We start from the raw sequence: 24923 nt of genomic DNA on the forward strand, positions 1-24923 counted from the left end.
TTTGCCTCTTCTGAATCCAAATTGCTTATCGGAAAGCGGCGAGTGTGTCTCCAGGTGGGCTTCAATCCTGTGGCACAGTAGCTTCTCCAGCACTTTACCCAGAGCGGGCAAGAGTGTTAGAGGGCGGTAGGCTTTGGGGCTAGACGGTTCTCGGCTGCCAGCTTTGGGGATTACCTTAAGTAAGCCCTCTTCCAGCAGTCGGGGAACGTGCCGCTTCTGATGCAGCCACTGAAGAGGGCTGTAATCTCTGGCGCGGCGATGGCCCATGTGCGTTTGACAAGTAGATTGTCAATGCAGTCCGGGCCCGGGGCCTTGCCAGCAATCAACGTGCGTATGATGTGGTTGATCTCCTGTTCGGAAGGCAACGATGAGTGATCCGTGTTGATGGGAAGAGAAGCCTCAAAGCGGGCCATCCTCATGGCGTCGTCATCACTGGATTCATCATCCAGTGGGATGAGGGCCTCGAGAAGGACCGCAGCCGTTTCAGACTCAGTACTGGTGAGTCCGCCACCCGGTTTCTCGATGCCGCACAAGAGGCTCGTCGGTCTGAGTCCCAGCCTCAATGCACGGTATGGAGGACCCCAGGGGTCCGAACCTCCCTCAATGGTGACGAAGTTACGCCAGTAGTCTTTTTTGGCTTGAGTAATCGCTTTCTTGTATTCCATTCGAGTGGATTTGGCCATGGTTGCAAGGGGATCGATGGAGGCAGGTGGTTGCTTGCGCAGGCGTGCACGTTGATGGGCCTTGCGTGCTTTTCTGAAAAGGTCACGAAGGCGCGAAACATGCTGCGTCCACCACGGCGACTGGCTTCGTGGCTTGGGCTTGCAGCGTCCGAGTAAAGCTTCGGCTGATCCGGTGATGTCTTCAGTCAGTCGTGAGGCGGCTGAGTGTAGGTTCGGAAATCGGGTTCTAGATGTCCTGTCAAGCTTTTTGGAAAGCACCTCTTCAAACTTTTCCCAATTCCCGTCGCGCGTTCTAAATCGCGTGGGCGGGGGTGGGGTTACGTCAGAGACGCCATCGTGCGAGGAGTCAGAGGCCAGCTCAAAAGTGATCAACCGGTGATCACTCATGGAAGCGCTCTCATGGACTCTCCAGCCGCTGATTCGTCTCGCGACGGACTCAGTGGCCAGGGTGATGTCGATGTGGGTGCTTCCGGAGTTTGCGTGCGACACAAAAGTCGGCATGCTGTTGGGGTCGTTGAGGACGACCAGGTTGTGCTGGTGAACCAACTCCTCGATGACGTCCGCGTCGCACAGGGGGATATCCACGGGCGCCCAGAGGGGGGATTGCGAGTTTGCATCCGCACAGATGACGACATCCCTGCCACCAACTGCGCGTAAGATGCCGTCGAGCACTGATGCCACGTGTTCCTTTGTGCTCTTAAAGCTGAAGTAGGCGGAGATAGCCACCACGCTGCCTCCTCCGGGAAAGCTTATATCTGCACACGCGACTAGCTCAGTTGACAGGTGTGAGAGCGACAGCACGCCAAGGCGAGGGTCAAGAGCGAAGACGCAGGCCTTTGGCTCTACACATCTGGCGCTGACGACAAGGCCCGCGCACCCGAGTCCCTTTTCAGTGACCTTGGGGCCCTTTTCAGAGCCCCAGTGGTACGGTTCCTGCACCAGCGCCAGAGACAAGCCTGTGGCCCTCATAGTCTCAATTAGCTCCGCCGAGCCGGCGTCGCTCAGGTTGACGTTCAACTGAGCGAAGGTAATCATCGCGTGGCAGTGTAGTCCACCATCGCCCTCTCGCGCAGCTCAGCGTGTAGCCTTGCTGGGCAATCGAGACTGCCGGTGGAATGGTCAGACGGCTGCTTGTGTTTGTGGCAGGCCACGCATTTGGGTGGGTTTCCTTTGTTGGGGCAGTCTTCGCGGTCGTGGCCGGAGATGGCGCAGTGGCTGCACGTCGGGGTTTTATTTGAGCATCCTTTGGCCATGTGTCCGAAGAGATGGCAAACGTTGCATTTTACTACCCCAACGTAGTCTCTCAGAGGGAAGGATTCCCACCCCATGTACAGCCTGTCTTCTGCCAGTAAGGCAGACCAGATGGTGGCCGGGGCGAAGACCACAAAGTGGCATCTGCCTGTTCTAGGCCCGGCTTTGTGGCTTAATCTTATTTCTTTGTATGCTGTTTCTGGCAGGCCGGTCTGTTCCTTGGTGTCAATGGCAGTTTGCACTTCTTGGTGGGTAGGTATAATAATGGTTTCTTTTAATAATGCCTATAGTGTCTATGTGGCACGACGTGGATTATTGGGCCACTCTTCTTGACGACGGCGTTGAAGCCATGGACATCATCAGTGGTGTAATCTACGACGCGAACTGAACCATCTGGCTCTACCAAAGAGTATTGGCCTGAAAAGAAAATATCCAATATTGTTATATTGATTGATTTTTTCATAGTTATTATACGAGTATTATAGAATATTGGAAAATTATGTATTTTTAACATGCAAATTTATTAATTTACTTTATTTGATCAGTTAAATACAACTATCTGACCTGTATATATTTTTAATTGATTATTTAGATCGAAAAGTAGTGTGTTTTTACCATGTCCCACCCCTAAATTCAAATCAACAAAGTCTGATTTCGTCATTAATTTTAAGTGTGTAAAATTAAATTCGTAGTGTCTTCAACAGCTTACATTATACATTTTTGGAAAATATACAGTTTTTCCGTAAATTTGGACCAATATTGAAAAAAATCACGTTTAAAGTGTGTCCCAGGATATTTGAAAAAGTAGAATTCCACATTCCGTTAGCATGATGAATGAAATGAAAAATTTCCACTATAAATATGTATTTTTTTTAATGTAGCAACACTTTTGTATAAGACTGATCGCCATTTACAATTTAAATTGTTGGTGTGTGTCGGTATCACTATCGAAACAGGTTGCTTTCTGGGTTGGTCATTTAAGAAGTTCCACTACTGTTACCACGATTTGTAAGGTAAGAAATCACATATTTCTATTTCACATACTATATATATATGGAGCTTATCTTTCATACTACAGATATAATAAAACATATCGCAAGTTTAACAATAAAACTAAGCTAAATTTTGGCTTCAAACACTTCTGAAACAGAATCCGTTACTTCCATTCCGAAACTATATTGGTGGTAACGTATATGTGGAATGTAAAAGTAACGAAATGGAATGCATAAAGTTGGGTTTACAGTGTGTGTTTAGTTCTTCATAGATTATAAAAAGTTTTATTTTGTCTGTTCGTATGAAAAACAAAAATATTTTCATTAAAAAATATAGAAAATAACCTGACTATATAATAGATATGCATTATTTTCTCTTTAAAAATGATTTTTTTTTATTTAGTTGTACCAAATCATTTTTTAGATGCCGCTCACTCCTGCTCAGAAAATGAGAATTTATAGGAAGAGATTAAAACGCGATCCAGCAAAATATGACGAATATAAAAAAAATATTTAAAAAGAATTAAGCCCAAGATTAAAAAAGTATGTGATATGTCTGAATACGCAAAACTAGTGCAGATAAAAGTATGGAGAGATATAAAAACAACAGAAGAAAAAGAAAAAAACACCAGACTGAAATAATTGGGAGACAGGCACTGGCTCTGTCATACTCTTTCTGTTATATGCCACCAAAATTTTAAAACTTCTACATACATTTTAGGCATAGAAATTTATAAAAATGTATGAAAAAGTATTTTTTTGTCTCGTTTAACAGAAATGTGCGCCCTATTAGATTTAATACCTGGAACTGTGGGTATTCGCGAAATGTCAGAAAAGTACGTCTTGATTACAATCAACCTGTATAGCTACATTTTATGTTGATGAATACAAATCAATTTCAAGACAACATACAGTCGAACTTGGTTATTACGAGGAAGATGGGACCGACTGAATTTGCTTGTTATAAGCGTTACTCGTTATATCAGAGAATAGGTATTTTTAAATGAGCATGTCACATTACACAAAAAGTCGAAAATAAAAAATCTGGAAACCATCGTAAAAATCCCCGAAACTAGCATGGCATTCATAAACTACAAAATAAGTTGTTTATTGTAATGAACGCTGGTAGGTACCTACAGACTTCACAAACCTTGGACTTTTCAACCAAATGCATGGATACTTTTTTATTATTGTCGGCGAAACACCAATAAGGTAGGTACTTAGACACTTTACTAGTGTCATAAACGTAATCCGACCCCAGCGGCATCATGTCTTATCGGATTTTATTGCTTAGGGTCGAAATGTTTTTAAACGATCGACACATTAACAGTATTTTAGCTCGGTTTATCTGATAAGTTGCTCGTTATAACAGAGAATAAATTAAATGTACGGCAAAAATCATAAACCAAATGTCAACAAATGTTTCCTTATTACATCCGAGATCTCGCTATGTCCGAGATCGTAATAACCGAGTTTGACTGTAACTATTTTCGTAAAAGTTATATACTCCGTGCCGCGCTAGGAACTCGCTTCCGAATCCCTTACTGATTTCATTTTTTTAATATTATATTAGTAATTTGCTTTAAAATATTTTTGATCTGAGTTACAAATAATATAAATGCCAAATAAAAGTTATGGTAATGTATAGTGTGTCAAAATTATTACCTTCCTTATTTTACTAGTATTGTGAAATTTATTAAGTATAAAATATGTCTATTTTAGTGATTAAGTTTGATTTGTTTTGTTATTGTGACGCACGTTGAATATATATCTGACTATCAAAAAATTCAAATAAATTTCATAAAACAAAAATTTGTTTTTATGTTTACATGTAACTTTAGCTTTACAAATAACATTCCGTCACCATTTCGTTCCATTCTTGTTTTGCAAATAAATTAATGTTCCTATAAGTAAGTATATAATATTAAAAAATGATGACGACAGAGCAATGCGTGTTTTCTTCGGTTTTTAATATTATTTTCACCAATCGACGAACGTCAGGCAAAAATGACAGATTAAAAATAAAAATATTTGACCAACAATGATGACAACTTGATGAAATTTATCGGCAGTCATTCAAATATAAACAGCTGCTTATTATTTTACCTCAAACATAATCGCTAAAAACGGAAAACCGCTTAGTGATAGGGAATATAATAATATGAAAGAAGCGTTGCTAAAATGCTTCCACGATCTCCTTGAAATTTTGAAAACAAGGAAAAAATTATTCAACGAATAAAAGATTAGCCTTCGGCTAGAAACACGGTGAAAACAGAACTCAAGAACTCAATTATAATCTTTAAAATTTTTCAATAGCATTCTTAAAAACTGTATTTCATCTTTTTCTCATAAAAAACTGCTCGGTATGTCAGACAGTCGAAAAATTATAATAGGGAAATTTTGGCCGGCGTACATAAAAAGGTTCGCCAACCCTGATCGAGATAATACCATTAAACCTATTTTTCTCCAAAAAATGTTTTTTCAAACTGTGTTCACTCCTATAATTCTGTTTAATATAATATTTCTTTTATTGTGTTAACTGTCAATTCATGGAGGAAATGAATTGTATTATTGATTTAATCTAATAAAACGCAATTTTTATCGTACTGACTAGACTAGCCTCTGGGTGGACGAAACCGGTCGCAGTTAAAAAGGTTCATCTGATTGGGTCATCGATATATTTAATATACATAATAAATTCTGTTCAATTCTACATATTAACCCGTTCAGACCTGAATTAATTCTGAGAGGTAAAAAAAATATCTCTATGTTGATTCCGTGTGATAGAAACCCAAATAAGACAAAAATATTTTTATTTTATTTTTTTCATTGAATTTTCCTAGTTTTCCAGCATGGGCATAATTATGCACATTTGGTCTCAAGCGTTGCAAAATTGGTACTCGAAAGTATTGTAACACCAATTAAAATTTTGCCTGTTTTATTAATTTTAAGGCTATTTATAGTTAAATTTAATATATTCAAGAAATAAAAAGTACAGTAAATACTTAACATATTATATTTTATTGAAATTTAAGATCTAGAGACATAAATGTTGACAATTAATTATGTTTTTCTGTGATATGTTTCTAAACAATTTCTCTCCTTCTTTATGCATAAATGAATATTACTCTTATCATAGTAAAAATGTGTTTTTTTTCTATTACATAGGTATATTATTTTTACATCTTTTCGCTTCTTTACTCTGGTCCAGTTGTGGCATATGATCAATGCGGTCATACTGGACTTCAGGAATCGGTTTTACCTCTTCGTTTGGTTTCCTAGCCTTTTTTCGAGGCTCACTGTAACTAATATCACTAGGGCGGCCAGGTTTTTTTATTTATAGTTTTATTGGCCTTTACCATTGACCCTGATAGCCTCATGCGGAAGTGGTACAAATCCATCTCATCTTCGCCATCGTTTTCTAATGGCATTATATATCGGCCAAACCTTTAAAACTCTATCGGTTTGTACACGACATCTCGACGGTACCACAGGTGTTGGGATATCTGCCAGTTCATCATCAGACAAATCAAGCAGTCTCTCATCACACCGAGAGTGAAGAGGCGACGTTGGACCTGGCTCGGCTACGTGCTGCGGATGCCAGAAGAGAACCTCAACCTGACTTGCCTGTTCTTCAAACCGACCGGATTCCGGCATCCTGGAAGGCCGCTAAATACTATCTATAGAGTGTATATGGCGGAGCTAAGGGATGCTGGTTTGACATGGAATGAAGCAAGAAGACTGGCAAGCGATAGGGATCCTTGGAGGCACCGCGTGGTGTCCATTTGCTCCAACTAAGGGGCGGATATGGCCGAAGAAGAAAAACTTTTGTCCAAAAAGCTTCTCCATATCTTCTTCATTGGTAGAAATGGTAGGATCATACATTTTTGCTAAAATACGGTGTTTTATACCGATATAGAAATATATAACACTTCTGCATTCGGCATATTATATAGTGACGTTGAGACCAATATTGTGCATAATTATGCACATGTAAATTCAAAAGTCTGTGAAATATTATTTTACTAATATTTTGTTTATTTTATGTTTTCAACATGTCGTTTATATATATTATTCCATGTATTAATTGATATCTAATGCTTAACGATGCCTCAACTTGAGTTTATCATAATAAAATGTACTAACCTCGAACGCTGTTCAATGTCAGTGCAGAATAGGTTTCATATTCGATCATTGTCAGTTTATCATTCATAGATGGAGTTAATTGTTCCATTTATATCAAAGAGTATTAATTGATCGAAAATCACATAGATGGTGAAGTTTTAATAAACGAAAAATTAAAATTTTATGAAGGTTTAAAATAAGTGTGCATAATTCTGCACACGGGGTCTGAATGCGTTAAGTTCTAATTTGTGTTATGCTATTAATTATTTAATTTATAAATACGTGCTGCAACATAATCAGTCAATGTCGATTTAATGAATATTTTCTTCCAAACTCAATAATTACCCAGTATTATTTAACCTAACTAAAGAAATACGACATCCAACAGGATGCGTGCTCTGGCCACTATGCTATACGAGTCCTATCTAATTGTATCAAAGTGAGCTAATGTTTTTACAATTTTCTCTGAAGCACTTTCTAAATTGCGTTACTTATTGACAATCAGCTTTTGTATTTTAAATCAAAGTAGGTATTGAATTATCGATTTCGGGATCACTCCAATGTTTTATATTATATTTTGCTGATATTTTTGTTTGGCTAGCTATAATGAATCTGGACGAATCCACTGGATGGCCCGGCCGTTAACCTATTAGCTGATGACATTTTTTGAAATTCTTATCCTATTAAAAATATTTTTAACGCTTTTATAATATTTTGTATAATTCTCATGAAAATGACCAATCATTTTTAACCTCTGACTAATGATGTAGTTAGATTATATTATTTTTAAATACCTGAGGCCTTAGCACGTACCCAGGTATTTCCATAGGTAAATTAAAAATAATTCCCTATTACAAACATCGGCTTCCTAGTGATTTATATAATAGGTATTATATATATATTTCGACGTAGTTACAAAAACAAATACAACTCGTAAAATATAAATCAATGCTTGGTGAAATGTTTCACCAGTCAATATAATTTTTTTCCTAGATTATTTATTTTCTTATTGACTTCCCAAGTCATATCACCATTCTGTATCCACCATATATAATGTGTGGATGGTTTTTAGTAGCCTTTCAGGACGCCGGAATCGAGTTGGCTTGAAAAACAGCCTTGGTCAGGTGACAGGTGGTGGTATTGACTTTTCGTGTCTAAGAGGATATATAATTAATAAGTTTACACTGTTACTTACTACTATTTTGTTATATTATACGTATTTATATTCCGACAGTGAATTTTGACTTTTTTGACATTTTCTTTTTTTGTGACATTTTCTTCAGAAATAAATATTTATCTTCTTCTTCTTATTGTGCCATCCCCTAGCGGAGGTCGGACACCATCAAGGCAATATTAGCTTTGTCGTCTGCTACCTGGAATAGTTCAGTGGAGCTGCACTCGTACTAATCACAGAGGTTTTTAAGCCACGAAATGCGACGCCGTACTCTGCTACGCTTGCCATTAATCTTTCCTTGAATGACAAGTTGGGGAATACTGTACTTTTGTCCTCTCATAATGTATCCGAGGTACTGTAGTTTCCTGGTTTTGATACTACGTAGAACAACTTGGTCCTTCCCCATTCGATTAAGAACTTCAACATTTGTCACCCAGTCAGTCCAAGAAATTTTGAGGATGCGTCTATACAGCCACATCTCGAAAGCTTCAAGTCTCCGTGACATCTCTTGGTTTAGCGTCTATAATAATGTATTAATGTTAGCCATACTATTTATCTTTCAACAAAAATATGTATTCATGAAATACACATTTAAATTAAAGGTGAAATTTTTAACATATGAACATTTCGACTTTAATTAATATCTACTACACTCTACTCCAGTTATTTTTAAAATAATGTAAAAAAATATACCACACTAGGAAAAAATATTCATTTACCTATGCACCATGCTGATATTTTTAAGTCAACTCTTCTTGAAATTCATCTAATGTGAGTTAACGCATTTTTTATAAAATACTTACGTTTAGTAATAAAAATGGAATAAGCAATTTTAAGTCGAAGATACCTACTACATATTTCAAACGATAGTGTATTAATAATAATATACACCTACATACAAATTCGCTTTGTCAACATAATCTTTTTTTCTTCTGAGTATGCTATCAATGCAATCCCTGTCTACCCGAAGAGTGATTGTACTTTTAAAGCATTTCTTTTTACTTAGTGGGTTCATTTACAATCCGTATATACTGGCAAATATTAATTTTCATGTTCCCACCAATATCACTCGTATATCATACCAGATCGTATCACTCGTCATATCAGATGTTATGTTTCATGATGCTGTGTATCGTGCAATTAGCTTATTTGATGGCACCATAAAGGTTGATTTGTTTTTTATTAACTATATAATGTTTGTGGACGTATTAAATAGGCTAAATTTTTAATTGTATAAATTATCATATTTCATTAATATTTACACATGCTGTCTTTTTATTGTTATTTGTAATTAAGATATTTTTATACATTTGTATTTATTAAGTATTATGGCGCATTGGCCAATAGCTGTAATGCCGTAATACTCTTTTTATAAATAAATAAATAAATATATAATAAAGTAGGTACTGAATACGGTATAGTTTGCTAATTATTATAGACTTATTTTATTTATTACGTATACGCCTTGATTAATATAAATTATACCTAATTATTAAAGATCGATTGACCAACACATTTCAAATAATAATATAATATAAAAATTAGGTATGTGGGTATCTTTCAAGTGGTTTACCTAATTATAATGTTTGTAATTTCATAATCTTCAAAATACTTATTTACGGATAATGTACACATATAAAGTTCAATTATAATAACATGAAACCGAGAAAACGCCGAAAGATATTATTTTAACTAACCAATTCATTATTAATATATATATTTTTTAATATGAATATGTAGGTATACACAATAAATTACTTAATTATGCACATCTTCAAGTTCTGGCGAGGAAAGAATTCTTTTCTTTTTATAAACAGCATAAAGCATAAGTAATAATTATTATCAATCATAATAGCGCAAAATGTATTAGGTAGAACCACTAAGTAGATAGAAGCATATTAAAGTGTCGCGTCTACTTTTTCTACCAAGTCGTGACGTAGGTCTTTTCCTTTGCGCATTTTATTCAGCAGTGCGGCGTCCAATCTCCCAGCGGTCAGTTGGGCCGGTGTCCAATTGGGCCGGCGCCCGATTGTACCGGCGTCCGATCATCCCGGAGGCCAATTGGGCCGGCGTCCGATTGTACCGGCGGCCAATAACCGGAGGTCAATCGGCCGAGGCCAGTTCGCGGTGCCAAATCATCACATTCCTAATGCCAGATGATGCAACGGCCAATGCTATGCCATTATTTGATCATATTTCAGTGAGAATTAGCGAAATGAGAAATGTTTTGCCAGTTCCACCTGGTGCATCCAAAAAAAAAAGAATCCACCTTATCCCGCCCGGTGTCACTTTGCAATTCGTGCATGTGTGATTTCAATAATTCATTGTGCTCATTCAATAGGGCGCCCAGTTCGCCGACGATGCGCCTGGCATTATGCGAATTGAGGTTATTGTAGCCGCAACGTGCACCCACACGATTGATGTCCTCACCGCTCATGAAGTAGATTTGTAAAAAAATTATGAGGTTCGTTTGGCATTGGCAGCAACGAGCCTACTTTGTGGCACACTTGACCTTTGATTTTGAACGTTGAATGGAATTCTTGACCATTTGCCGCAGTATTGTGAACTATTTCTGTTGCTCCGAGCGAAGTCATTTGGAAGCATGAATTGAATGTGTGAATGGACTTCAGGAACAGGTTTGAATCTGGAACCGTGCCGATGAGCAAGCCAATGGTTCTGGTGGTGTCTCAATATCTGGTAGTTGCACTTCTCCTGATGCGCAACACATCCCGGCTGACTCATGTTTGAATTTGAGCGCACGACAATAGAGACATTCTTTGTCCATAGCACCAATCAGCACTTTCGGATGAGCGGAATATTCAATATCTGGCTTGTACTCGAACGCAAGACGAAGGAACGAAGCGGATGTAAATGCCCAATGTAATTATTGGCGTTGTCGGTCATTTTCTCTGCGTGTGTTAACTACGAACCGGCGCGCTTGTCTCCGTTCCAATTGTCGTTGTTGATTTCGTGCAGCTCGTGCCTCTTGTGATTGAGATGCACGCAATTGTGACATGCTCACACGCATATTTTCGTTATCTTGTTGGATTTGTTCGTTTGTTCTTTCTGCTCAACTATTTCGCATGTTTGTTCTTTTATTTGTTCGATAGTCCAAACGGCCACCTTGCTTCTTGCTGGCATTGTTCACTGTAATACACGCACGCAAATAGATAAATTAAAATAAATCGTAAAAAAATTTGCACGCACTGCGTTGTGATATGCCGAATGAAATGTCAAAATGACGTGACACTTCTCGTGAATTTTTCTCGTACGTAGCGCCATCTGTCATTCAACAACATAAATAATTTCGTTCTGTTTGAAATACAAACGACGGGTGAATTTGTTCATACAAAAATACTAAAATAGCGAGTAAAAAATGGAAGGGTAGGGTAGGAGGGTAAAAATTTTGGGCTTACAGGTATTTTTCGATGCCACATAAAAATTAATATTTGCAGGGGTACAGGAATCACCAGGCAGTACTCGATCAGCAGTCGCCTCTCTAAATTGGTTAGAGAACTACCCCATAAATGACATCCTGCAGAGAGGTAATTGGCGCCAAGAAGCTACTTTTAAAACATTTTACCAGAGACCGATAGACACACAGACTTCTACAGCGGGGGAACAAAATATGTTGGCCTCTCTGTTCAGCCCGGTGCACTGAGCCTAAAAGCAAGGAGATGCTATACCTAATTCTCATGTTAGGTTCATCCACCTTATCTTGCAGGATCTATCTTGCTTTACCAGGTGATAACAAACAGATATCTCAAGGGACTTCAGAGTCAATAGCGAATAATGAAAGGAGTTTTACCTACCATTAAAACTCTTATTATTCTTGTTGACTCTGAAGTCCAGAGAACACCTACCTGGTTTCCTTGAGACATCATATCAAATTGAATAACCAAAGACAAAGCACGCTACGATACAACCGTCAGTCCTGTCAGCCGGTAAAACAAGATGAGCAACCAGAGAGATGAATAATCGAGAAGAAAATGGGGTAAAAAGGGGCCGACACAGAAGAACACAAGGAAAAAAATACGATCAACATCTCAAGGGACTTCAGAGTCAATAGCGAATGATAAATCATTTAATATGTTATGAAAATCAATCAAAACCCTGGGTCAATCATGTGGAAAATATGCAAGTTTAAATGTTTAATTTGTTACACTTGATAATTGTATTTATAATTAAGATAATATATGGTATGAATTTAAATGCGTGTTATTATTTAATTTTATCAAAATAATATAACAACATTTATCATTAATAACATGTTAGAGTATCCCGGTTGGCATTAAGGGTTACTCGTTTCATTTTTTTATTTACATGGCAATATTCGCAACGATATCGATCTGTCACTTTGACGTTTCGGCGCTATGATATGTATCAAACATTAATGCTCTCGTAAACCTTTAGAATGCTATTTGAGTGATCATTTGATGTACAGTGGTATCAAGCGATATATAATTATATCACATAAGGTACAACTAAATGAAATCGAGGACATTATGCGATTACGATTTTCACCTGTCAAAAATTGTACGCGATGTCTCGCGGAGTTTATAATTATCGAAAGCGAGTATCTATTGAAATTGCCGATGGATAGTTACGAGATAGCATGATCACGAAGCGGCTTTAACCTAATGTATATCTATCTTATAAACAAGGTTAATAATCATAAGTTAGGTATGTGTGTGAATGACAGACGATGTTTTCGGAGAACATCGAGGCTTAGTATGGATAATGTATCATATAGGAACACAATAGCATATAATATGTGGTTTTCCGATCATTACGTATGTCTTTTTATACAGTCATTGTTGATTTTGTAGTACATCAATCGAATGTCAAATGCAAAAGCTACGTAGATTAGGAATAGCATCCACACACAATAGCAATTGTCGACACAATCTGACGTCTCCGAACATTGAAATGAATAAGTAGGTAGGTGCTAGAAGGCGGGTAATGTATAAATTATCATATTATACGCAATAAGGTCTAGCTATATTATATTCTCTCATACAATAATTATTGAATCGCATGTCAAAGGCAATTTTACAGTTAGGTTATGGTGTGTCAAATTAGACCTGCCATCTGTGCGTACTCATTGGAATTAATTTAAAAAAATGAACAAGCTGTTTCAAGTATTTCTCAAGAGATGTCGTAAGTATTGCAGAAACGGATAACAGTCAATATAAAACTTATCGGTTATGTATGTTTAGGTAATCTCAAAATTCAGCGTGTCATTAATTGTTTAATAATTAATAATAATATAATTAAACTTTAATAATTGTATCTAAATATGCTTTGATAAATTTATTTATTTACAGGGCAAAAATAATTATGTATAGGTCAAGTCAACATCGATCGCAAATGTCAGTATTATCATTATCCTATTATCTATGATGTCAGTTCAGGGGGGCGAAAGAGCCATACAAAAATTATACCCGCTGATCAGCCTATAGTACCATGTACAGCTCATAGATGGCTGTATGACGGCCGTAAATTAACAAAAAATCGTTCGCCCATCTCTAATTTCGCCCATCCCTATGATTTGCTAGTACGATACTCAGATTAGTGAAAGCCAATCAAATTAACGGATTTGATTAGTATGAAGTCTTTGCAAATACCATACTCTAGCAACTGAAGTTATTTAAAAATAACTGTCAAACGTCAAACTGTCATTTCACTCAAAGATATACGTTTTCACTATTTCAGCTCTAAAAAATCTTATGATATCTACATATTACTTATCAATACAATCAATCAAATTGTGTTATTATAGTTATCTGTGATTATAGTATTCGACTGCCCTGAATTAATATTATATCGGTATGTATTTTGGCATTGTGTTTATTATACTTACATGACAAACCATTTGGCATACTGACTATTGTAATAATTTTACGAATATAAACCAATAGACTTCCAGACTGATATTCTATTCTTACAAATACGAAACATCGTCTTATATGCATTAATTTTATCCTGACATAAAAACGATAGCCAGTAACTGTTATCTTAATATTAAGAATTCAATCAAGCATTAGAGTCATTAGAGTTCACTAAACCAAAAAAATTCATTGAGTTATCACACGTAACTGTCGTTTAAAGCATATTAATAAATTATGTAATCATTCTCTTTTATTCGTTATGTTATGTCATAAAAAAATAGTCCATGAAAAGTGTACTTCAAACCAATTATAGGTTACCTACATGATGATCCTATTGTCATTCAAAAAATTTCAGGTGCCTCGAAGTTGTTGGGTGCCTGGCTGTGAGGTGAAGGGTGTGCCTTGTTACATCCTACCGAAGGCAGATCATGAACGACGGCAATGGATCCGTTTAATCGCGAATAGAAAACTTAAACTTTTAGGCAAACCACCGTCAACGGTCAACACTAAGCTGTGGAATTTCAAAAACATTAAGATAAGTAAAGATGGCCTTTTTTATAATGTCTACGTTTTAGCGTTAGAATTATTAATTTGTACATTTTATTTAATGTAACGCCCACGGTGGCCGAGAGGCTTAACCGTTGGACTATAACGCCATGGGTCCTAGGTTCGAATCCTGGGTCTGGCAAGTACACATATTGTTTTTCAATTTGTGTGTGTGTCAGGGTATGGACCTAATAGGTTGAGCAAATGGCTGACATCCATTTCTCGTAATCTGTCAATACAAACCTCCACTCTGTGGAGGCCCATATGATCCTATTAAGATCGGACGTGGTCGAAAGAAAAAGAAAAAAGAATTTAATGTAATACGTACGTACTGGCGATTAGTATTTACGTATTCATTAATCGTTTAGTACTTGCGTTTTCAAGTCTCGCTTTTTCTTCTCTTAGTATTTACCATGATCAACTTTCTTACGAAGTGAGTTATTATTATTTGTTTACATATTTTTCTAGTAACAAGGAGTTCAAGAAAATGGTCCGGGCAGCCTTTAGTCAGATCCAATTCAGAGGGGCGGCATTGGCCGGTTTTGGCCACTAAGCTGTGGAATTTCAAAAACATTAAGATAGGTAAAGATGGCCTTTTTTATAATGTCTACGGTTTAGCGATTGCATCATTAATTTGTGCATTTTATTTAATGTAATACGTACGTACCGGCGAATAGTTTTTACGTATTCTTTAATCGTTTAGTACTTGCGTTTTCAAGTCTCGCTTTTTCTTCTCTTAGTATTTACCATGACCACCTTTCTTACGAAGTGAGTTATTATTATTTGTTTACATTTTTTTCTAGTAACAAGGAGTTCAAGAATGCGACCGTTCATGCATCTTCTCATCACATCCAAATGGACCTGACTCGACTACGCGCTACAGCTGATGCATCAAAAGAGTTACAAGCTGTTTGCCTGTTCAACCCGACATAAATACTATCCATATTATTTGTATAATACCTACATAATATTATGAATATGTTTTCAATAGGTTTGTGTCTGAGATGTTCCAATTTATGTATGTGAAGAATATAATATTTATGAAGTAATTTAAATAATCGTCTTTTATTATTTTCACTGCTATTATTTACTTGAAGACTTTGAATTATAAAATAACATACACTTAATTATTATGTAATTATATATTTTAATTTTTCTTACTTATTTCCACAATTATCGAGTAGTATCACAAGTATCGACCTTACTTAGGTAGTTGTTACGAATAATAATTGTATGAATATTATTGATGAAAACACTACCTACTTCTATAATAATTTCAGTTCTCACAAGAATATCAAACACACTTGATGTAAATTCGAAATCAAATCGTCAAGTCATTTTTAACAATGCAAAACACACCTGTTATCTATCTGTCGCTCTCTAGCGATGATATTATCTTTCTTTGCAAGTGATTGTTGGGTATTTGAATTGTATGAAAGAATTGTGATTTTTTTCTATTTTACCATCAGAAATCACCACCGGTTTTCAAATATTTTGCTCTCGTGAATTGCAGTTGAAATACTCTCTAAACTTTATTCAAATTGCATACTTACTTATTATTATTATGTTACTGTTTGTTTGCGATGTGCTTAATTTAAATGCGAATAATAAATCAATCCATTTTAGTTTTGGCTCAACTTGTTCTACAAATGATCATAATTAAATGTTTTCTTTACAAGATAAACTTCGGCACATGAAAAGCCTATACCTATAAGTAATACCAATAACATAATTCAAATTCAAAGAGTCCTTGCTGGCTATATTTCAATTATGAAGAAACTAACTTGATTCCGAACATCGAAATGAATAAGTAGGTACCTACTATAAGATGGGTAACGTATATTATCATCTATGCAATTCTCTCATACAATAATTGTTGAATTGATTGAATTGTTGAATAATGCAATCGATATTCTAGGTTAGTATAAGTATTCAAAGCAATCGTCTATCAATATAACGGACAAGTATTAAGATGTGTACCTAATGCATATCTAACAATAATAAGGTATATAATTATATTATATCCTTTCATACAGTAATTTTCGATTGGATTGTCAAATAATTCAAGTGTCAGAAACTTGCGAGTGTCTATCGATAAAACGGATGGATATTTATAACATGTCTGAAGCGAGCTTAACCAAAAAACGGATGCCTATCCAGTGCTGCCAAGTCAAAATTTTTAATTTCAGTAGAATGTGTAAAAAAAATTCAGTAGATTCGACAAAATATCAGTAGATTTCTGTTTTAGGAAAAATATTTCGCCGCGGGCCGCAGGTTCCCAGATTTTCATAGTCGGCTTGTTTTTTTTAGGAAAAATATTTCGTGGCGGGCCGCAGATTCCCAAGTTTTCAAAAATGGCTAGTTTTTTCCCGGCTGGTGGGAATTTTGTGAAATGAAGAAATATCAGTAGATTTCAGAAAATATCAGTAGATTCAGTATATTGCCAAAAATATCAGTAGATCTACTGAAATTTCAGTAGACATGGCAACGCTGTGCCTATCTTATAAATGAGGTCGATCTCGATAATAATAAGTCGAGCGGTAGGTATGTCATCAAATCAATCGAATGTTTGTGAGGTTAGGAAGTGTCATTTTATTTCGTCGAGAAACACACAGATGTCGCGTCGCTGTTTTGTTTTCAGCGACCATACAGGTAGAAATGGGCGCGGTCACGGCCCTTTCCATCTATCTATGGCATCTTACGGCGTTTCGGGAGGGGAGCGGAGATGAATATCGGCATACGGCCGGCAAAGTAATCCGTCGCGAATGGCGTTTTCGTCGGCCGATTACGACGTAGCGAAAAGGTGCAGGATTCGAAAAATGCCAAAATTTTTCGCCGCGTTGTGCATTTATGACAACAAACATTAAGTTTAGAGGCAAATCGGGCGGAAGCTTACCCAAAAATGGTAGCCTTTCCGTGTATGCACTGCTGTATCCCATTATTTATTGAACCACCGCTGACAGATTCTGTCACCAAGAAGGTCGGGTGGGTCAGACGAGTATATTAGTCTATGGTCAGGACTTTCACAGGGTTCGGTCGTCTGCTGGGAGGCACATTTTTCATATAATTTGGTATTTCTTTTAGATTTCATAGATTCACCTTTGGACGGGTGATTGTTTGTAATGCATGGATGGTTATTTATATTAGGTGGCATTTTATTTGGGTATTTCTTATTTTATTGGGGTTTTTTTGGTATTTTTTTTCCTTCATTTAGACTCCATTTCGTTACCTGACCACCGTGCGACTTTATGGAGCGCGATATTTTTCAAGACATCGATTTCTGATTTTCAATAAATCGGCTGAAGATTGATTTATTAGCTAGCGATAGATTAGCGTGTCATTTATCATTTTCAATGTGCCAATTTCACGTAGTTTCCTAATTTATAAACTTATCGCGAAAGTCGGTCAATGTCCAGGTACGGTCTTACATAATCATAGCGTCCGTGTTTGGCATCACTTTGCAAACTTTTAAACTCACTCGTTAATGACGAGCGGCGTTCAAACTTCGGAATATGCAAGTAATTAAGGTCCGGAACGGGTCTGCATCGCGACCGCACGCTCTGGGGCCCCCCTCGGATCACGATAATCATTTTAAAATCGGCTTATGAAAAAGTTTACTGCGGAGTCGGCTTTACATCGTCCGTCGTTAAATCGGGAGATTCGATTCCCGCTTGATTATTATAAATATTATCGTGGACATTATTTTTACGCCGTGTCATTCGCGCATTCGGCTGTCGGATGAAATATTAACCACTTTTGTGATTTAGGTTACATTTCATTATGTTACGTTTGATTTGATTAGTTTAGGTTTGATTTGCTTAGTTTATGTTATGTTATGTTCGATTTTGTCAGGTTAGCTTTGATTTGGTCGGGTTAGGTTTGATTTCATTATGCTACGTTTGATTCGATTAGTTTAGGTTTGATTTGCTTAGTTTATGTTATGTTATGTTCGATTTTGTCAGGTTAGCTTTGATTTGGTCGGGTTAGGTTTCATTTCATTATGTTACGTTTGATTTGATTAGTTAAGGTTTGATTTGCTTAGTTTATGTTATGTTATATTCGATTTTGTCAGGTTAGCTTTGATTTGGTCGGGTTAGGTTTGATTTCATCATGTTACGTTTGATTTGATTAGATTAGGTTTGATTTGATTTGATTAGGTTATGTTCGCATTTGTCAGGTTAGGTTTGATCTGGTCAGTCAGGTTAGGTTTGATTTCATTAGTTTAGGTTTGATTTGATTAGGTTATGTTCGATTTGGTCGGGTTAGGTTTGATTTGGTCACGTTAGGTTCGACTTTATCTGTATCTACTCACATACAAACGGCCCTTTTCAGCCGCCACCGTAATTCCAAAAGCTCGGTCCGCAAGATGATCCCTGAACGCATCCTTTGGTCGTAACCTTCTGGAGCGTGGCATCAAAATGTGACAGTATGACTTTCCTTTGTTGATGATAGCTCTTCACTAGCGTAAACAAGTTCCGAGTGCACTTCTTGCTTCTCAGTTGGCACATTAGAAATGGCCACCAACCATTATCAAAGGCTCCTCTGATGTCGAGCGAGATTGCTATGATCATCTTCTTGTCTTGCAGCGCAGTCCTGATTTCGTTGACTGAAGCGTTCAGAGCGTCTTCTGTTGATTTCTGGGGCGTAAAACCATATTGCTTGTGACTCAGCTTACCTTTTCGATGAAAATGCCAGTTTATCCGATTTATCATCAGCTTTTCCAGTACTTTTCCAAATACTGAAATGAGGCCGATCGGTCTGTAGGACTTGATGTCTTGAAGGTCGTCTTTTCCCGGTTTGGGAACGACAACAACCCTCGCTATTTTCCATTGAGCTGGAAAGTGGCTCACTCTGAGACATGCATTATACATACCCAATACTAATGACCTATCCACGTTGAAGAAATGAAGGCAAATATCAGCGGTGAAGTGATCTTCTCCGGGTGCCTTATGTGGACTTATGTTTGATACTATATCCTCGATCTCTTCTTCAGTGAATATCGGGTCGTTTCGGGTGTAGGGTAGAATTTCCGCCATACGTCTGATGTTAATCTGTTCGTTGGTTTCATTTTGTATGGTGTCGTCCGGGAAAAACTTCTCCAATAGGCGCTGAGCGGATTCTTCAGCCGAAGCTAAATACTCGTCGCCATCTTTGAGCGTCGCTGGTGGAGTGGTCTTTCTTCGGTTTACCAGAACTCTATGAATTGCAGACCAAGCGGTTTCTCTCGTCTGTGATCCGCAGTAATTTTTCCAAGACTCGATTTTGGTTTTCGCAATTGCATCTTTATAAGTTTGTTTAGCTTCAAGATATTCCGGAAGCGTTTTGGTCTCTCTTTGGAGTCTTCCTGAATTCTGAAGTCTGTGCTTACATTTGATTGCGTCTTTCTTGAGCTTATCGAGTTCAGCGTTCCACCAAGGACAGGGCTGTCTTTTGAAATGATTGGTATACTTGCTTTGCACGATTCTCCCAAGATGTCCATCAATGTGTTTATTTTCTTTTCCAACACAAGCTAGTTGCTCACTTCAGTAAAATAGTTTTCAGAAGCGTGTATATCCGTCAGTTTATTTTTAATATCTTTCAAAAAATTTTCCCAGTTCGCTTTTTTTGTATTATAAAGGGCAGTTTTCGGATCTGTGGGATTCCAAATCTTTGTGGAAATTTCGAAAGAAATAGGATTATGGTCGCTGAGTTGGTTATCATTTGATTCTACTCTCCACCTGTGAACAGTGTCCAGAAAACTTGAAGAGCAGAATGTCATGTCTATAACGCTTGTGATGTGACGGTTGTCACGATAGGTCTCGAAGGTGGGTCGATTTTCCTCATTGAGAATGTTCAGATTGAGTTCTGAAAGGAAATCTGCGACTTCTTCGCCCCTTCTATCGGTCTTCGCGCTCCTCCACCACACATTTTTTGCGTTTGGGTCACTCCCTATGAGGATTGGAACATCTCCAAGCAGTGTGAGTTTTCCCAATGTTGGGGCAATGTCAGCGTTTGGCTCCACGTACATAGATCCAATAACAAGAGGTCCAGATTCTGTAGTAATTCTTACAAGTGTGGTATTTGATTCACTGAATTTGCTCAGCATTATGCCATTTATCGTGGATTTGCAGATAATTATTGCCGCTTTGCAGACCCGCTCCTTGGAAGTCACTGATTGATAAACAGTGACCCCCGGAGCATTAATTCTGCCGGTATTGCCAGTGTAAGGTTCCTGTAGCGGCAATATATCCGCGCCCCTCTTATTGGCCAGTGCTTCTTCTTGTGCCGCTTTGCAGCGGCCCAAATTCCACTGAATTACTTTTGTGGTGCCTGTAGTATTTAATTGGATCCCGGTGGTATTTGGAACGATGGAACGATATAGCCATAGTTGACTCTTTCCATGGTTCGCATCATCATTTTAATCCGATAAGGACAATTCTTGTCGTTGGCTCTGTGTTTTGACACCTCGGTCTTACCTTTGGCCATTTTAATGCAATTCCAGCAGTGGTGTTCATCTTCCTGCTCCTTCTTCGTGCAAGACATGGATTTGTGCTCGCCAGCGCAGTGTAAACAACGATCTTTGCTCTCCATGTACCTGGCTAATGAATGTCCAAATCCCATGCACTTGTAACATTGCATGATGGGGCAGCTGTCCTCTACCTGCACTCGCTGGTATCCGATACTTATCCTTCCCTGGCTGATCATGGCTTCTCGGACGTCGCTGTTGACGGTTAAGACGGCATTTCTTAGGCGGTCGCTGTTTCTGTTCCGGAAAGTCCTTTGTATTTTAATGGCTTCTTTGTCCTGGCCGACGGCTTCAAAAATAGAATCATTCTGCTGGAGAATATATTCTACAATCTCATTATCTTTGGTTTCTTTTTCGATTCCTTTGAGAACGACGGTTGGCGCTAGCCGTTTGCCTTCCTTAGCGACCAAGTTTCCTTTGGTCAGCCTTGGAAGAGCGGCTCTGATTCTGTCGGCGTCGTTGGAGGTCGGGCATTTGATGATTACTTTGTTGTCCTTGGCGGCTATGAGTCCGCTGACTCCAACTTTCAGTTCAGAGGGCCTCGAATCTTGCCTTAAGGCTGCTTTAATGTCGGAGGTAGTTTTGGTTTTATCAGCTGCACTGACGATTACAGCATGGGAAGAACCCGACGCTGCCACCGAAGCATAGCTGAATGAGGTAGGTCCGGCTGTTGAGGGACTGTTGATCATAGCGCTCTTTTGGATAAGCGCTATTTTCTCCTTCAGGAACGTGGTTTCCTGTGACTGGCATTTTTTTGTCAACTCGGCGGCCAGGTTGATGATGTCCGTGAATATGGACATCAATCCTTCTCTGGTCTCTTTCGTGATATTCCCCTTTAAGGGGTCTACCATGCGCAGGCCTTTAGTTGATAAATTAATAACCTGTAAAGAAAGAGAGTCTACAGTGTTAGTTTTTAACGACGCGGATTCAGGCTGAGAAACAAGCTGTGTCGGAGTATAGTCCTGGATCGGTTGTGTCGTCTGGGTGTGAGCGGTCTTCTTAGCAGCCATCTCAGGAGATGAAGAAGTGAGATCCTTCTCCACCGTCTTCCTTGTCTGCCTGGTAGTGATCTTTGTTGTAGACTTGGCTGGTTTCGTTGTTCCAGTTGAGGTGGGAATGGTGACGGGCTTGGATGGTGGCTTGGGTTGGACCTCGAAAGTTCCGGTCTTCTTCTCCGTTCACACGATCGCTGCGCGCAAAGTTCTCCCAGTCTCTGTCAGGTTCGGGCTAGATCGTGATCTCTCTGATGGCCTGGCATCGTCGCCAGACGGCGTCGACGGCGGCGACCTTAGCACATTGGGCATGTCTAAGGAAGGGGAATTGATGGAAGTTCAACTCCCCTTCGTGAAAGTGAACGTCGTCAACGAACTTCGGTCAACCGAGTGCGTGAGACTTGAACTGAATCTGTCTGACTCCGGATGATCCGCACCAGTCTTAAACTGTAGCGGACAACCAGACTCAGAAGAAAGGTCGTGCGCAGCGGAGCCGGTATGCACCAACGCCGAATCACCGAACAAGGGACTGGTTACCCTTCGGACGGGACCCAACTGCTAGCGCTGTCACTCCCTTTTGCAGCCCACTAAGCCGTGTCAGCGACCAGTTGACCGCAATCGGGGTAAAACCTCTCCAGTTGCGCGGATGATATGGAGTGACACCCGAGTCACTGCCCTGGGTAAGGAATACTCAGAGAGCGGAAGGGATGGAATATGAATCGTCTCCAAATCAAAGGGCCGACGATGAAGGATGACGTGCCCTCAATGACAAGCTTCGAGACTCAATGCGAATCAATCCGACCCAAGAAGCAGGTCGAGATGCTGCCGAAGTTGAATAATGCTCTACGGTCTACGCAGTCGTAGCCAGAGATATCAATGCTCGGTCAAGCGTCAAGCTCGAAGGAAATCTCAACGCGCGGGAAAAATCCGAAAGCAACCCGAAGGAAGTTTTACAAGAGTTTTCCGGATTTCACTGGATTTTTCCGAGCTTTTCCGACATTGTAGGTGCTCGGACTTCGGAAAGAATTTTTCTGGAATTTTCCGCCTACTCAATCTGCTGGGACCAGTCCGAGAGGAGGAGATTGAGAATCCGGCAAGAGACTTCGACGCACGGACAAGTTTTCGAAAAGGCTTTGAAGGCCAAAGGATTTTCCGGGAGTTTTCCGGATTTCACTGGATTTTTCCGAGCTTTTCCGACATTGTAGATATTCGAACCTTGAAACGAGTTTTCCGGAGTTTTCCAGCACACAATCACCGGGAGCACGTCCGTTCACTGTCAATGTTAAACTAAGACTAAAAGTAGGTATTTAATAAAAAAAAATCGGTATGTAAATAAGTCGATAGGTAATAGTAAAAAGCAGATTAAACAAATTGTCACAAAAATATTTGACACTTTAAAATGTACACATAACCTCACTTTCGGCAATGCCGAACACGTGGTTAACACACAAAACTTAATATCCTAGGAATCCCTCAGGATATTTTAAAGATAACACTCACACATATATATTACACTTGTATTTTCACTTTACGGCAAAAAGAATTTGTAAAAACAACGTATTTTTCGAGATATGGAATTTTTAATGAAGAGAAGGCAAACATGCGTGTGGTTCCCTGCAAGATAAAAATTAGCAACTTGGTTAGGTTAGGTTAGGTTTTTTTTTTTTATTTAAATTCGTTTATTGAATTCCTTGCTTTTCGTACAAGGGTTATTACTTAAGTATTACATTATTCATATTTCATTTACATAATTTACAGTTAAGCACAGTATTGTAAACATAAAGAAAATATATAATATAAAGAATATTAAAATATGTGTTAAAGTAAAGAGTTAAAAAAAAAGTACAGAGATACGAGGGTGGGTCAATAAGTCCTTAGAAAAGCCGACAAGTGGCGCGACTAGTACTGTAAGCGGTTTGTTTTCATGCAGCGGCACTACCGATTCAGTATGCTGCGAAGTTTCAATCAGATTGGTACATTTAAAAAAAAAATTTGCTTGTGGAAAATGGAAAAATGGAAAATGGAGAAAATTGAGCTTAGAGCTGTTATTAAACATTTTAATATAAAAGGGTTAACAGCAAAGGAAATAAAAAATTAGTTGGATTTAGTTCACGGCATATCTGCTCCTTCACTTGCAACTATTTATAACTGGTTAAATGAATTTAAACGTGGTCGTACATCAACAAAGGATGAACCACGCTCAGGACGTCCTGTAGAGGTGACTACACCAGAAATGATCAATAAAATCCACGATATGGTGTTAAGTGACCGAAGATTAAAGTTGAGTGAGATAATTGAGGTTACAGGGATCTCAAAAGGTAGCGTCATTTCTATTTTACATGACAAATTGGGCATGAAAAATATTTCTGCAAGATACGCATCTTGCAGAAATATTTTTCATGCCCATGCCGCGTTTGCTCACAGTCGACAATAAACGCAATAGGGTGGTGGCCTCTAAAGCCCTGTTGTCGCTCATGCAACGCAATCCGGATGAATTTTTTCGTCGCTTTGTGACTGTAGATGAAACATGGATACACCACTATACTCCCGAGACGAAAGAACAGTCAAAGTAGTGGATTGCGAAGACAAACCATGTCCAAAGAAGGCGAAAACCGTAAAATCAGCTGGTAAGGTTATGGCTACTGTATTTTGGGATGCACGTGAAATTATTTTCGTTGACTATTTGGAAAAAGGAAAAACAATAACAGGGGATTATTATGCATCTTTATTGGACCAGCTAAAAAACGAAATTGAAGAAAAATGG

The 24923-nt window shown here is 38.4% G+C and overlaps 1 long non-coding RNA gene across 1 annotated transcript; it reads left to right on the top strand.

Moving 5' to 3' along the window:
* Positions 1–13647: 13647 nt before the first annotated feature.
* Positions 13648–15699, top strand: LOC147065764 (uncharacterized). Its single transcript, XR_015071826.1, has 4 exons — positions 13648–14054; positions 14472–14655; positions 15131–15244; positions 15466–15699. It is a non-coding gene; the product is annotated as an uncharacterized LOC147065764 (long non-coding RNA).
* The last annotated feature ends 9224 nt before the right edge of the window (positions 15700–24923 follow it).

This window comes from Rhyacophila brunnea, unplaced genomic scaffold, assembly GCF_057557595.1.
Source record: "Rhyacophila brunnea isolate RB1 unplaced genomic scaffold, BYU_Rbru_1.0 scaffold_6, whole genome shotgun sequence".
NCBI classification, from domain to species: Eukaryota; Metazoa; Arthropoda; class Insecta; order Trichoptera; family Rhyacophilidae; genus Rhyacophila; species Rhyacophila brunnea.